This window comes from Musca autumnalis, unplaced genomic scaffold (assembly GCF_047663935.1).
Source record: "Musca autumnalis isolate F117 unplaced genomic scaffold, ASM4766393v1 scaffold_3, whole genome shotgun sequence".
NCBI lineage: Eukaryota > Metazoa > Arthropoda > Insecta > Diptera > Muscidae > Musca > Musca autumnalis.
Window position 1 is genome coordinate 125,198,742 of NW_027411866.1, and position 11,879 is coordinate 125,210,620.

Consider the following 11,879-nt stretch of genomic DNA (forward strand, 5'->3'; position numbering starts at 1 on the left):
TATTTCCTTCTATTAATTTGAGTACTTCGACAGGTATATCATCTGGCCCCGGTGCCTTTTTGTCTTTCATAGATTTTATTGCCGATTCCAATTCTTCTTCATTAATTAGTCTTCCTGGAATACCGATTTGGTGTGTATTGGTTAGGAACTGGGTTCGACTCTCGTCAGTAAATAAATTTCTGATATATCTTTCCCATAGTTTACTCTTATCTTCACGTTCGTAGTGAGCTACATTATTATCATCGCAAATAAACGCGGACGTTCTTTTTGTATATATACCGGATGCCTCTTTCATTTTTTTTGTGGAGATTGAAATCGTCATGGAGAAGTTGTAATCTTTCAATTTCCTGGCATTCTTTGTTTATTTGTGCATTTTTTATTATACCCTCCACCATATGGAGGGAATAATTAAATTTGTCATTCCGTTTGTAACACATCGAAATATTCGTCGGAGACCCTATAAAGTATATATATTATTGATCAGCATAAAATTCTATGTCGATTTGACCATGTCCGTCCGTCCGTCAGTCCGTCCGTCTGTCTGTTGAAATCAAGATACAGCTCGCAATTTTAAAGATAGAGAGTCAAAATTTGGTACAGAAGTTTTTATTACTTGCAGGATGGTTGGTATTGAAAATGGGATATATCGGTCCACGTTTTGATATAGCCCCCATAGAACGGTACCTCCCTATTTTCGATATTTTTAAGGTTTTAGCTTCATTATCCTACCAAAATAGCTGAAATTTAGTACATAGTCTTCTTTAGGGGTATAAAACTTTCCTCCATACTTTTGTCGGTATCGGTCCACACCTTCATATAGCCCCCATAGAACGGTACCTCCCGATTTTCGGTATTTTGAAAGTTTTAGCTTCATTATCACACCGAAATGGCTGAAATTTGAAATTTAGTCTACGTTGGTGGTACAAAACTTTCCCACAGAACTTTGTCGGTATCGGTCCATGCCTTCATATAGCCCCCATAGAAAGGTACCTCCCGATTTTAGGTATTTTGAACGTTGTGGCCCCAATATTCCACCGAAATGGCTGAAATTTGGTATTTAGACTTCGTTGGAGGTACTCAAACTTGGAAAGGTACCTCCCGATTTTTCGTATTTTGAAGGTTGTGCCTTCAATATTCCACCAAAATGGTTGAAATTTGGTATTTAGTCTTCAATGTGATATAAAACTTTTCGCCAGAAATATGTCTGTACAGGTCTACGCTTTCATATTGCCCATTTCTGACTAAAATTCGTCGGTATAGGTCCACGTTTCGATATAGCCCCCATAGAACGGTACCTCCCGATTTTCGTAATACTAAAGATTGTGGCGTCAATATCCAACCGAAATGGCTGAAATTCGTTATTTCGTCTTCCAAGAGTTATAAAATATTCCAGAAGAGTATTATCAGTATAGGTCCACGTCTTCCTATATCCCCATAGAAGCGTACTTCTTGATTTTCGGTATTTTTAAGTTTAAGCCACATTCTTTTACCGAAATATAGGAAATTTGGTATTTAGTCTTCTTTGAGCCTAAAAACTTTCCGTCAGAAATTTGTCGGTATAGATCGACGTTTTGAAATAGCCCCCATAGAATGGTGCCTCACATTGTTTTACCGAAATTGCTGAAATTTAGTATTAAGTCTTCTTCATACACGAAAGGAAACTAATTATTCCATTTTACTTCAATACAACTTGTGGTGGAGGGTATAACAAGTTCGGCCCGGCCGAACTTAACGCCGTTCTTACTTGTTTGTTTATTTGCATTTTTTAATTTCTTGATTCAATTCCCAATATTTTTCATAGTTAATATTTCTGTATTTGCTCCGTTCTTCTCGAAGGGCACGTATTTCTTCTGTTATCCAGTTGTTCTTCTTCCGTCTAGTTGTAGTTGTACCTAATACATCTTTCGACACCTTGTTGCTGGATTCTTTTAAACTATTCCATTGCTGTTCATTGTTGTCCCCAACGAAGGATAGTTTGGCGTTTATTTGATGTTTCATTGTTTTTTTGTTAAAGGGGTCGCTAAGCCTTTCGAAATCTATTTTCTTCCGGGGGTTTCTCCTGCGGGTGATAGCCAATTTTATACCAATTTTACAAAGTAGGAGGGTGTGATCTGATGGAACGTCAGCACCGGGATATGTGGAGCATCTACTCACACAGGAAGAATATCGCTTATAACGACATATCGGTTATAGCGACAAAGCGACGTTATAAGCGATTTCGACTGTATATTATTATTGCTGTCTTGTGGCGACTTCCAAGTATATAATCGTCTCGGATGGAGATTGAACATAGTGTTACTAATTTTAAACTTGTGTTCTTGGCAAAATTTAATTAGCCTTTCTCCTCTTTCGTTGTTGTTTCTATATATATATATATATATATATATATATATATATATATATATATATATAATTGTGATATCATGGGGTTTCGTCATTATGAACACTTTTTCCACATCACTGTAAAATTGTTCTACCTCGTGATTGTCGCCATCACATGTGCGTGCATACACTTGTATTACGTTCAAGTTAACCGGTTTTCCCGATATTTTGATCATTATCACCCTATCCGAAACTAAGATAGCAACGCCCTTTCTGTGAATTCCGTCAACATTGCCTGAGTGATAAACATTTGTATTTTCAGAGAAGAACTCTGAGCTGAGACATGCGTATAAGGGGGAAATAGCAAAAGATCCCACAAAGCTGAATTTTGGTGGAGAGCTAGGGTTGGTCATTAGAAGCAACGTCCTAAAAGTCCCCATCGATGCCATGTGTGCAAAACAAGTTATTCGGGGTCAAAGGTCATTTTTGGAGGCTTTATTCAGCTCTTTTTAATTTTTCTCAAAAACGGTAATAAAAAAGCCCGCTAAAGTAAAAGTTGTAGATTCAATAATTGTCTACAAGATTGGTCTTTATGATTCTTAAAACAGACTTACCATTTTCGAGATATCTTGATCTAAAGGTCAAATAAAAAAATTAGCCGCGTAAGTACATTATGAGGCGAACCGGTTAAAGTAACGACACTATGTGTTAGATACATCCGTAAGCTTTCAAACGGTATCCACTTTGCAGGATCGGTTCGGGTCTATCCCGGTTTTTCAATTTGGCCTTTCGGGTCTAATAACCGGCGAACCGGATCCGTAACCGTTGAAAATTATACATTTCCGTAATCAGTGCAACAAACCCTACCTTCGGACAAAACTTGAAAAAAATCGGAGAGTTTTCGTTGGGGTCGTTCCCGTTGAGCTTTCGATCATACATGTGGGTTAAATGGGATATTTTTTGCATAAAATGACTTTAACATTGAATAACTCTACTAAACACACTCCGATTTTGTTGGAATTTTTTTTAGAAGATAGCTATAATTTCGCTCTTCAAGAAAATATATACTTTTTGGGGGACAGACCCGATTACTTCGCTTATTTTAGCCGGTTCGTCTGAATATGTGCATATTTCCCTTATAAGTGCATAAAAATCATGTGTTTTTTAGAACAGCTATAACTCAAGAATGGTTCCTTCTAAGAAAAAAATTATAAGGGTCAAACTTGTAGATAATTTTTCTGTCTACAATATTTACGTTAGTCAGTTTTTGAATAGATCAACCGTTTTCAAAAAATAAATCCGAAAACCTAAAAACCCTTAAATTTTGATCTTTGACCCCGAATATTTTTTTTGCACACATGGGATCGATTGGGACTTTTAGGACGTTGCTTCTAATGGCAAACCCTAGCTCTCCACCAAAATTCAGCTTTGTGGGAATTTTTGCTATTTCAATGTCTATTTTGACCGTTTCCAATTTTCCAAGCTCGTAAAGACTTTGAACATTCCATGTTCCGATGTTTAGTTTTGTTTTACCTCCGGGGATTCTTAGCACCCTCGTTTGCCCGGTTTTCATTGTATGGTTTTCATGGGATATTACTTTAGTGGTTTCCCGTTGCCTTCTAAAGGGTTTGGAGTTTACCGTCTCCGTATTCAGCCCCTCCACTGGAGTACAGGCGCTGTTTGCAGTCGCCCAATGTGGGAACAGACACTGCCTCTTTCCCCTTTTTTTGGTTCGCCCCGCATATTTTATTTTTGTGGTACCCTTCAGTGAGCAATCACTGACGAGCATTCCCCTATCCACCACCTGGGGAGGCGTCCGATAGGAAAAAAAAGTGAACAAAAACAACTCCGTACGGAGACAAAATATTACGAAAGCCAAATTTTGGATCAAATCTGCTCATCCGTTCGAGAGTTATCGTGCGCACCAGCCAGCCAGACAGACAGACGGACGGTCTGAAACGCATTTCGTCCAAACATACTTGGGGTCTAAAACCATTATTTCGATGAGGCACATTTTGCCCGTATGAAAGTGTATATACCCTCGTTAGCATAAATGCTGAGGGTATAAAAATATAATAATATCTTTTTACTAATACTCATAAGTTGAAAATTCACTGTAATCGTAAACGTGAGCAACAGTGTGAATCTGCCGAGGACGTAATTTATTATACATGCTTCTTGCACAACTATTCGTGGGAAAATGTATACAAATTGATTGTAAACCTGGCCAAAAATAAAAATCCAATCATCTTTTCTTAATTGTCACAATGACTACAATTTTTGTAATACAATCATTTTAAAAAAGGAAACAAAACACATATGTAAGCATGCTTATCTCTTGTTTAAAATCGGCGACAGACCACCCATTACAAGAACGCCGCCAGTCAAAAGTTCGTAATCGTAGAACATCCTTTTTGAATATCATCCAACCAACCAACCATAACATGATCGTAATCAGTGAAGTCAGAACAAGTACAACTGCTTGAAGAACAAATAGTTATGTTTAATCTCAAAATCAATAGAATCGGTTGATTCGATGGCTGGCTGTTAAATAAAGAATTGATCAAAAGAATAAATCGAAAATAGCGGCCGACATAGGTACAATTAATTGAACACCGATACAAATTAATTGCGCGTATAGCAGCAACTACAAAAAGAGAAGAGAAACCTATGGAAAACTAGAAACATAAAGAGATGAGAGCGGGCAGCCAACCCAAAAAATACACATGATCTCTGCAACGAAAAGCTCTATGTTCTCCCATCTCTCCCTTTTGTCTCAGGGCAACATTTTAAGTCGGCTCGCTTCAAAGGACGATGTTAAAGTCATTTTCGAACAACCGGTACAACAGTGGCCAAAGCAGTCGCCATGACATATTGTTCACATGCCAATTGTTTAGTGGCAAACATCTACGCTAGCAGTACACAACAACATCTTTGCAACAGTGTATGCTGCTGAAGATCAGTAGCAACAGCAGCACTACCACCACCGCCGCCTCCTCCTTCTTATTGTCAACTTATTACAATAGTAAATTATTTTATTGGGTGGCAGGGCGACTTTGCCTAAAGTTCGGTATATCCTTATTGGTCCGCTAAAGTTAATACTTTTTGCGTTTATTTCAACTTACTAATTAACGTCGGGTTGTTTGTTTGTCTGTAAAATGTGCAATTGCCAAGTTGTTGCATGCAACATCACCAAATATTTACAGAAGCGACATCAGTGCCAACATCTGTAATTGTTCTTCAAAATGTTAAACATATACAGTGGTTAAGCTGGGTCAAAATAGAAATGAAAACTCATAACAGATGTTAGGCAGTCATGGGACAATTTTTATGAAAAACAAGTAAGAACGACGCACAATGGTTCAGGAATCGATTTTCCTGGCCAAAAATCAAAATTTTGTTTTGTCAAAGTTATTTAATTTCTAGATGGGATTCGTTAGTAAACATATTGAAACTAAGGAAACCAAAAAATTAGGCCCAAATATTGTAAGGTGTGGGCGTGGCGTGCCCCTAAAGACGAGCATTTTCCCCATTTTTGGGAAATAAGTCATTTTTGCAAATTTCTGGAGAAAGACGAAGCTATTTCTCTGAAACTATAACAGTTATTGTGTTCATTGTTTTTTTGTAAGGTAGGTAGGATTGTGGCATTTAAAAATAGTTTTAGTAAATTACCGCAGCGTTTACACAACATGATCTATTTTATTTTTCCTCGGGTACTAAATGAAATTCCAAATTTAGTAGACTTTTTTTGTGGAACAACATGGAACAAAGTTCTGTTTTCACGGAAAGATGTCCGAAAGTCTCCTCTTGCAGCCCATATATACTTTTGTACCCGTCCCGTTCCGTCCGTTTAACACTTTTTTCAATTTATTAAAATTACATGTGTAAAAATATGTGTTTTTCTATATTTTTTCCATATGAATTACAGTTTTTTGACACAAATTACACCTTTTTTGAGTATATGAGTTTTTATACGAGTTATATAAGTTTTATTAAAACCCAAGGAGAATTTTTTTATTTTTTGAAAAAATTTAATTTTTTTTTTTGTAGAATTTTTTTTACAAATTTTTGAAAAAAAATGTCGAAATTTTTTCCATTTTTTTTTTAGTTTTTTTGGTAATTATTTTGTTTATTTGTTGGTGTTTGACCATCTTTAATACATAGGAAGATATAAAAACCACAAAAACACTCATATTTTGATGAAAAATAGTTAAAAAACTCAAAAGTTTAACTTTGACCTTGAATTTCTCTGCAACTACCAGACCAGACTTGACCGCTTATAATTCGTCTGAAATTATGAATATATCTCTATCTGTTCAAAAGTTACAGAATTTTGACCAGGAAAAAAACGATTCTGAACCACTGTGCGAAGTCAAGTTCGGCCGGGCCGAACTTGTTATACCCTCCACCACGAGTTGTATTGAAGTAAAAAGGAGCAATTAGTTTCCTTTCGTTTACGAAGATGAATAAATACCAAATTTCAGCAAATTTCTCTAAAATAAAGTGGCTATCCTTCAAAATACCGAAATTCGAGAGTTACATTTGTATGGGGCTAAATCAAAAAGTCGATCTATACCGATAAATTTCTGGCGGTAAGGTATTAGACTTAAAGAAGACTAAATACCAAAGTTTCCGATATTTCGGTAAGATAATGTGGCTAAAACCTAAAAATACCGAAAATAAAGAGGTACACTTCTATGGGGTATATACCCAGCAAAAAAACGTCCTCCCAAAATCATGGGTTTTGTAAGGGATTTTTGGCAGCTGTAACTACTCCCCTTTCTTCCCCATTATTTTTACAAGGGCATGTCGCACTAAGTTTCTAGTTATTTTATGACCACTAAAATACGTAGTTATTCTGTGGCACAAGAAGTTGAAAAGTAAGCTGAAAAAACCTCTATTTTTAGAACAGTTGATGTACAGAATTTGTTTTTAATTTCATCGCACTTCTTACTTTTATTTTGCTTTATTTTATTTCGCTGTCTGCCCGAATTGAACCAACGAACCCCCTCTGATTTCTAGCCAAAGACGCTACACACTGTGCCACGCACACGAATATTAAGGGTTGCTTAAGAACTTAAATGTGCAGTGCACATGTGCACCACGAACTGTTATTTTTTAATTAACAAAAACTCGCGTGCCGATGGCGAGCGTTGAACACCCAACCCTGGGATTTATAGTCGGATACACACACCCTGCACCACCGTCCTCATTACTTAGTGAGGAGTAAAGTAAGTAGGTTTGCCAAGTAATTTTTTTAAGAAGTAACCCATTACTTTTCGGATTTCTTGTAATGCGAAATGAATCTTGTTTACATTACTTTGTAATGATTAACGGAACCGAATTTTTGCTGGGTAGGAAGACGTGGACCTATACTGATAATTCTCTTTTATGTTTTTTCCCCATGGAAGACTAAATAACAAATTTCAGTCATTTCTGTGGGATATTGACATCAAAACCTTCCGAATTACGAATATCGGGAGGTACCGTTCTTTGGAGGCTATATTAAGGCGTAGACCCTTACCGACAAATTTTATATGGAAAGTTTTATACCCCAACTGAAGCCTTAATACCAAATTTCAGCCATATCGGTGGAATATTGAGGCCACAAGCTTCAAGATACCGCAAATCGGGAGGTACCGTTTTATGAGGGCTATATGAAGGCGTGGACCTATACCGAAAAAATTATGGCGAAAAGTTTTATACCTGCATGAAGACTAAGTAACAAATTACAAAGCTCTATCTAACAGACGAACGACGGACGGACATGGTTATATCGACTTAGAATTTTACCCTGATCAAGAATATATTTCAAAAATATATTCCAATGAATATTTCGATGTGTTACAAACGAATGACAAATTTAATTATACCCTCTATATTAAAGTGAAGGGTATAACAAGTTAATAACAAAATAATTAAAAAAATAAGTTAGTGTTTTATTCAGTAAAATCTAGAAAATAATGTTTCTCTTAGCCTCAATAAGTAAATTCTTTTTCATGATGGGATCTCTCAAATAAAACGCTTGTTCTTTATTGTCACCATATTTAATTTAAATGCATTTTATTTGAGAGATCCCAAAATGAATTTACTTATTGAGGCTAGGAGAAACATTATTTTCTAGATTAGTGCATTTATAAATAAAACACTGTAACGTTTTTTGTACTTATTTTTTATTTTTAACATTGTAGTAAATAAATTTTTTTAACCACTGATAACCTCATAACCAAATTACAGCCGCAAATGTATATAAAAACGTTAAAATGTCCTATCATTGGGTGGTTCCGCTATATGGGGGCAATACCAAAACCTGGTCCTATGTCCACAATTTTTGTTGGGGAAGTTTCTGTACCATTGGGAACCTTAAGTGCCAAATTACAGGCAATTCGGGCTAAAAATGAAGATAAAATCCTCAAAATACCTTAAATCGGGTGGTACCGCTATATGGGTTCATATTCATGTATTGTCCTAATTGTAGTTTGATTGGTCGACACAGTTGCGAAAATGTGTTACTAGATTTGAACTTAACTGACACCGAAGCAAGTTAAATAAAACACTGTAAAAAGCATTATGTTCGGCCGGGCCGAACTTTTTATACCCTCCACTATGAAATATTCTCAAATAACATATAGTAAGTTATATTTCTGTTACGAAAGTACCAATATGTATAATTTGTGACAGAGAAGTTTTCTGGTCTTTGCCGACAGCCTTGTGAGTTGAAACTTGCATCTACGGACAGATCGAATGTATTTAGAGTCTTTTCTGAATTTTGTCTATTTTGGAAGTGGACCACTAATCATTTCAATGAGTCATAGTATAACTTTTGGACCAGTATGCCAGGAATCATGGACTTGTCCACGAAAACGTAATATCGCTTTAAACAGGACCACAACGAACAGCATCGGTATACATTTCCAAATCATGTGGATATTGATAACTTTGGTATATCCCTAAAAAGAAATGTTCACCATTGAAAAGCTTATGCACAGGGTGTTGGAATAGGGTATCACATAATCGGCACCGTCCCTCCTATAGCCTTTGTTTAATTTAAGGAAAGGAATCAAAGTCGGGCGGGCCGACACCACTGTGAATATGTAAAATATATTTGGGGCTATATCCAAATCTGAACCGATTTTTCACCACAGTGTGGTGTAGGGTATAAAAAGATGTGCAGAATTCCACGACCGATTCCCACTAAAGTAAAAATATACTTTAAATTTAAATTGACTATAACCCAAACATTTGATAACCGCTTTTAAAAAAATATGGCTTATTCGAAAGATATTAGTCGTCCATTTGCCGTTATTAAATTAATAAACAGCTTTTTTTATAATTTTTCAAACTTTTTTGACGGCTCAAGGGGGGGGGGGGGGGGGGGCAGTTGCACCCATGGCTACGCCCATGGTATTTTCGTCTTCCATGGACTCTCACAATACCGAATTTATGCATCAGAACCCCTACAAATTTTCACTGTAGCACAGTGTAATTTAGCTAAAGCAATTGATTTTGGTGCCAAAAGGTACGATTAAGTACCAAAATTAACGTAATTATGACGTGTCGAAATACATATGCCGTTTTGCTTTTGGTTCCCTTTTTAAACATTCGACTACCTAAACAGAAATTAATCTGGCATTTCGTTGATCCATTAATTTTTATTTAGCTGAGAGGTCGGAGAAAAAGAAAAGACTGCACATCCACTTTAGTTTTCAATGTCTCACCCTTATCAATAAGAGGAGTTTGATTTAAGGCACAATTAGAGGATTTTTTGCAGATATTTAGTTGAATTTCACTTATTGGTATGACTTACAATGTTTAAGATTTATTTTAGACCAGTGATGGCCACCAACAACAGCTTTCCTATGCCCGCGGGCATACGACACACACGTACACCGTAAAAACATTCGCTCGGTTAACGCATTGTTTACGTTTCCACTCACACTAGCGCAAGTTATAATCTGTAAATGTGTGTTTTTGTCCATCACTGTTTTAGACATTAGGTGTGTACGATAACCCAATAATTTGTACAAATTCGTACAAATTTTTGCTGAATGCTGTTCGATAACAAAATTATCCAGCAAAAGAGAGCGAGTTTGGAGAGATTTTTGGAGAGTTTTGTGACTGAGAACTTGCAAATTTTTGCTGGGAAAATTCGTCCCGCAAAAATTTGCAAGTCTGATCAGCTGACTTTTAATCACATGTTCAATGTAAACAAATCGAAATGTTAACATTTTCGACCAAGAAAATTTCACAATTGCAAATTTTTTTAGATTCTAAAGCGTTGTGGATTGGATTAAAGCATTAAATAAGTAAAGTGCAATTTTAATATTTATGTTTTTGTTCCGTTTGGTTTAAAATATCAAAAGAAACAAAAACAAATTTCATACATTTTCGGAAACAGCTGACTTTCTTGCAAGTTTTTGCAAAATGCTGTTCGATAACTTTCTGCAATTTTTCTAGCTTGAGAGAGTAAAATTCACTGAGAGAGGTTGCTGGAACTGACTGAGTAATTATTGCTGGGAAAGTTATCGTACACACCTATTGATGGTTGATGTTTTCTTCATGAGAATTTAATGAGAAAAGAACGATTAAAAATTACAAAGCGGAAGATTTGCCTTTGACATTTACAAGGCTTTGACAAAAACTTAAAATGTCAAAATATGGTCCTTTGTGTTGGCAACATTCTTGTTCTACACGTTCATTACACTATGCAACACTGAAAATGCAAACAACTTCTAGTATGGATTTTTTGAAAGTACATATTTTGACTACAAAAGCCCTAGTTGGGTTTTGTCCTGTCAGATCCAGTTCGGATTTTATGGTCTCATCCAAACCGGGCTAAATCTACACTTTTTTGCATTTATCAGGCCTTTATCTCAGAAACGAATAGGAATTTGGCCTTGTTGTCTTTTGCAATATTGTAGCCCTAAACTAGTAGAACTTATCTTTTGAAGAAACCACATAAGAAAAACTTCATCTAGGGCATCAAAATCTATAAAATATAGAAAATTTTACATTATTGCTGAAATTCTGGCCAGTATCGGCTAAACTATTGGGAGTTGAACCAAGTAACCTTTTGCAAAAACCTTCCAACAATGCTCAACAATTCTTTAGAATATTCTGAAACTCTAAAATGCTTACTTCATGTTGTTTCAGCGGTATTTTGCATCACACCTTTTACAACACGTATTTCAAACACAGTTCTCACCAAAAGTTTATTCTCGCATTTCGGGAGATAGAGGCATTTTACAACAATGACATTTTCTGAAGAGTTGTGTATTACATTCCAGGGAATATTTTTCCAGAAGAAAATATTCAGAAAAAAATAACGGTTTTGGAGATACGGTGCGAAATGTATAAAAATTGTGGTATTTTTGCATATATTTTGAAATTTGAGGCAATAAATGTAGTATTTCGTGTTCAGTGTTTCTCCAAATATTGTATTCTTGTCCTTATCTACAAATTTGCTTCAGAGGTCAGAAGAAGATTCGCATTGGTTTCAGAGATATAGCCCCGAATTTCTTTAAAAACTCAATAATTAACCATGTTTAGATGGGGCC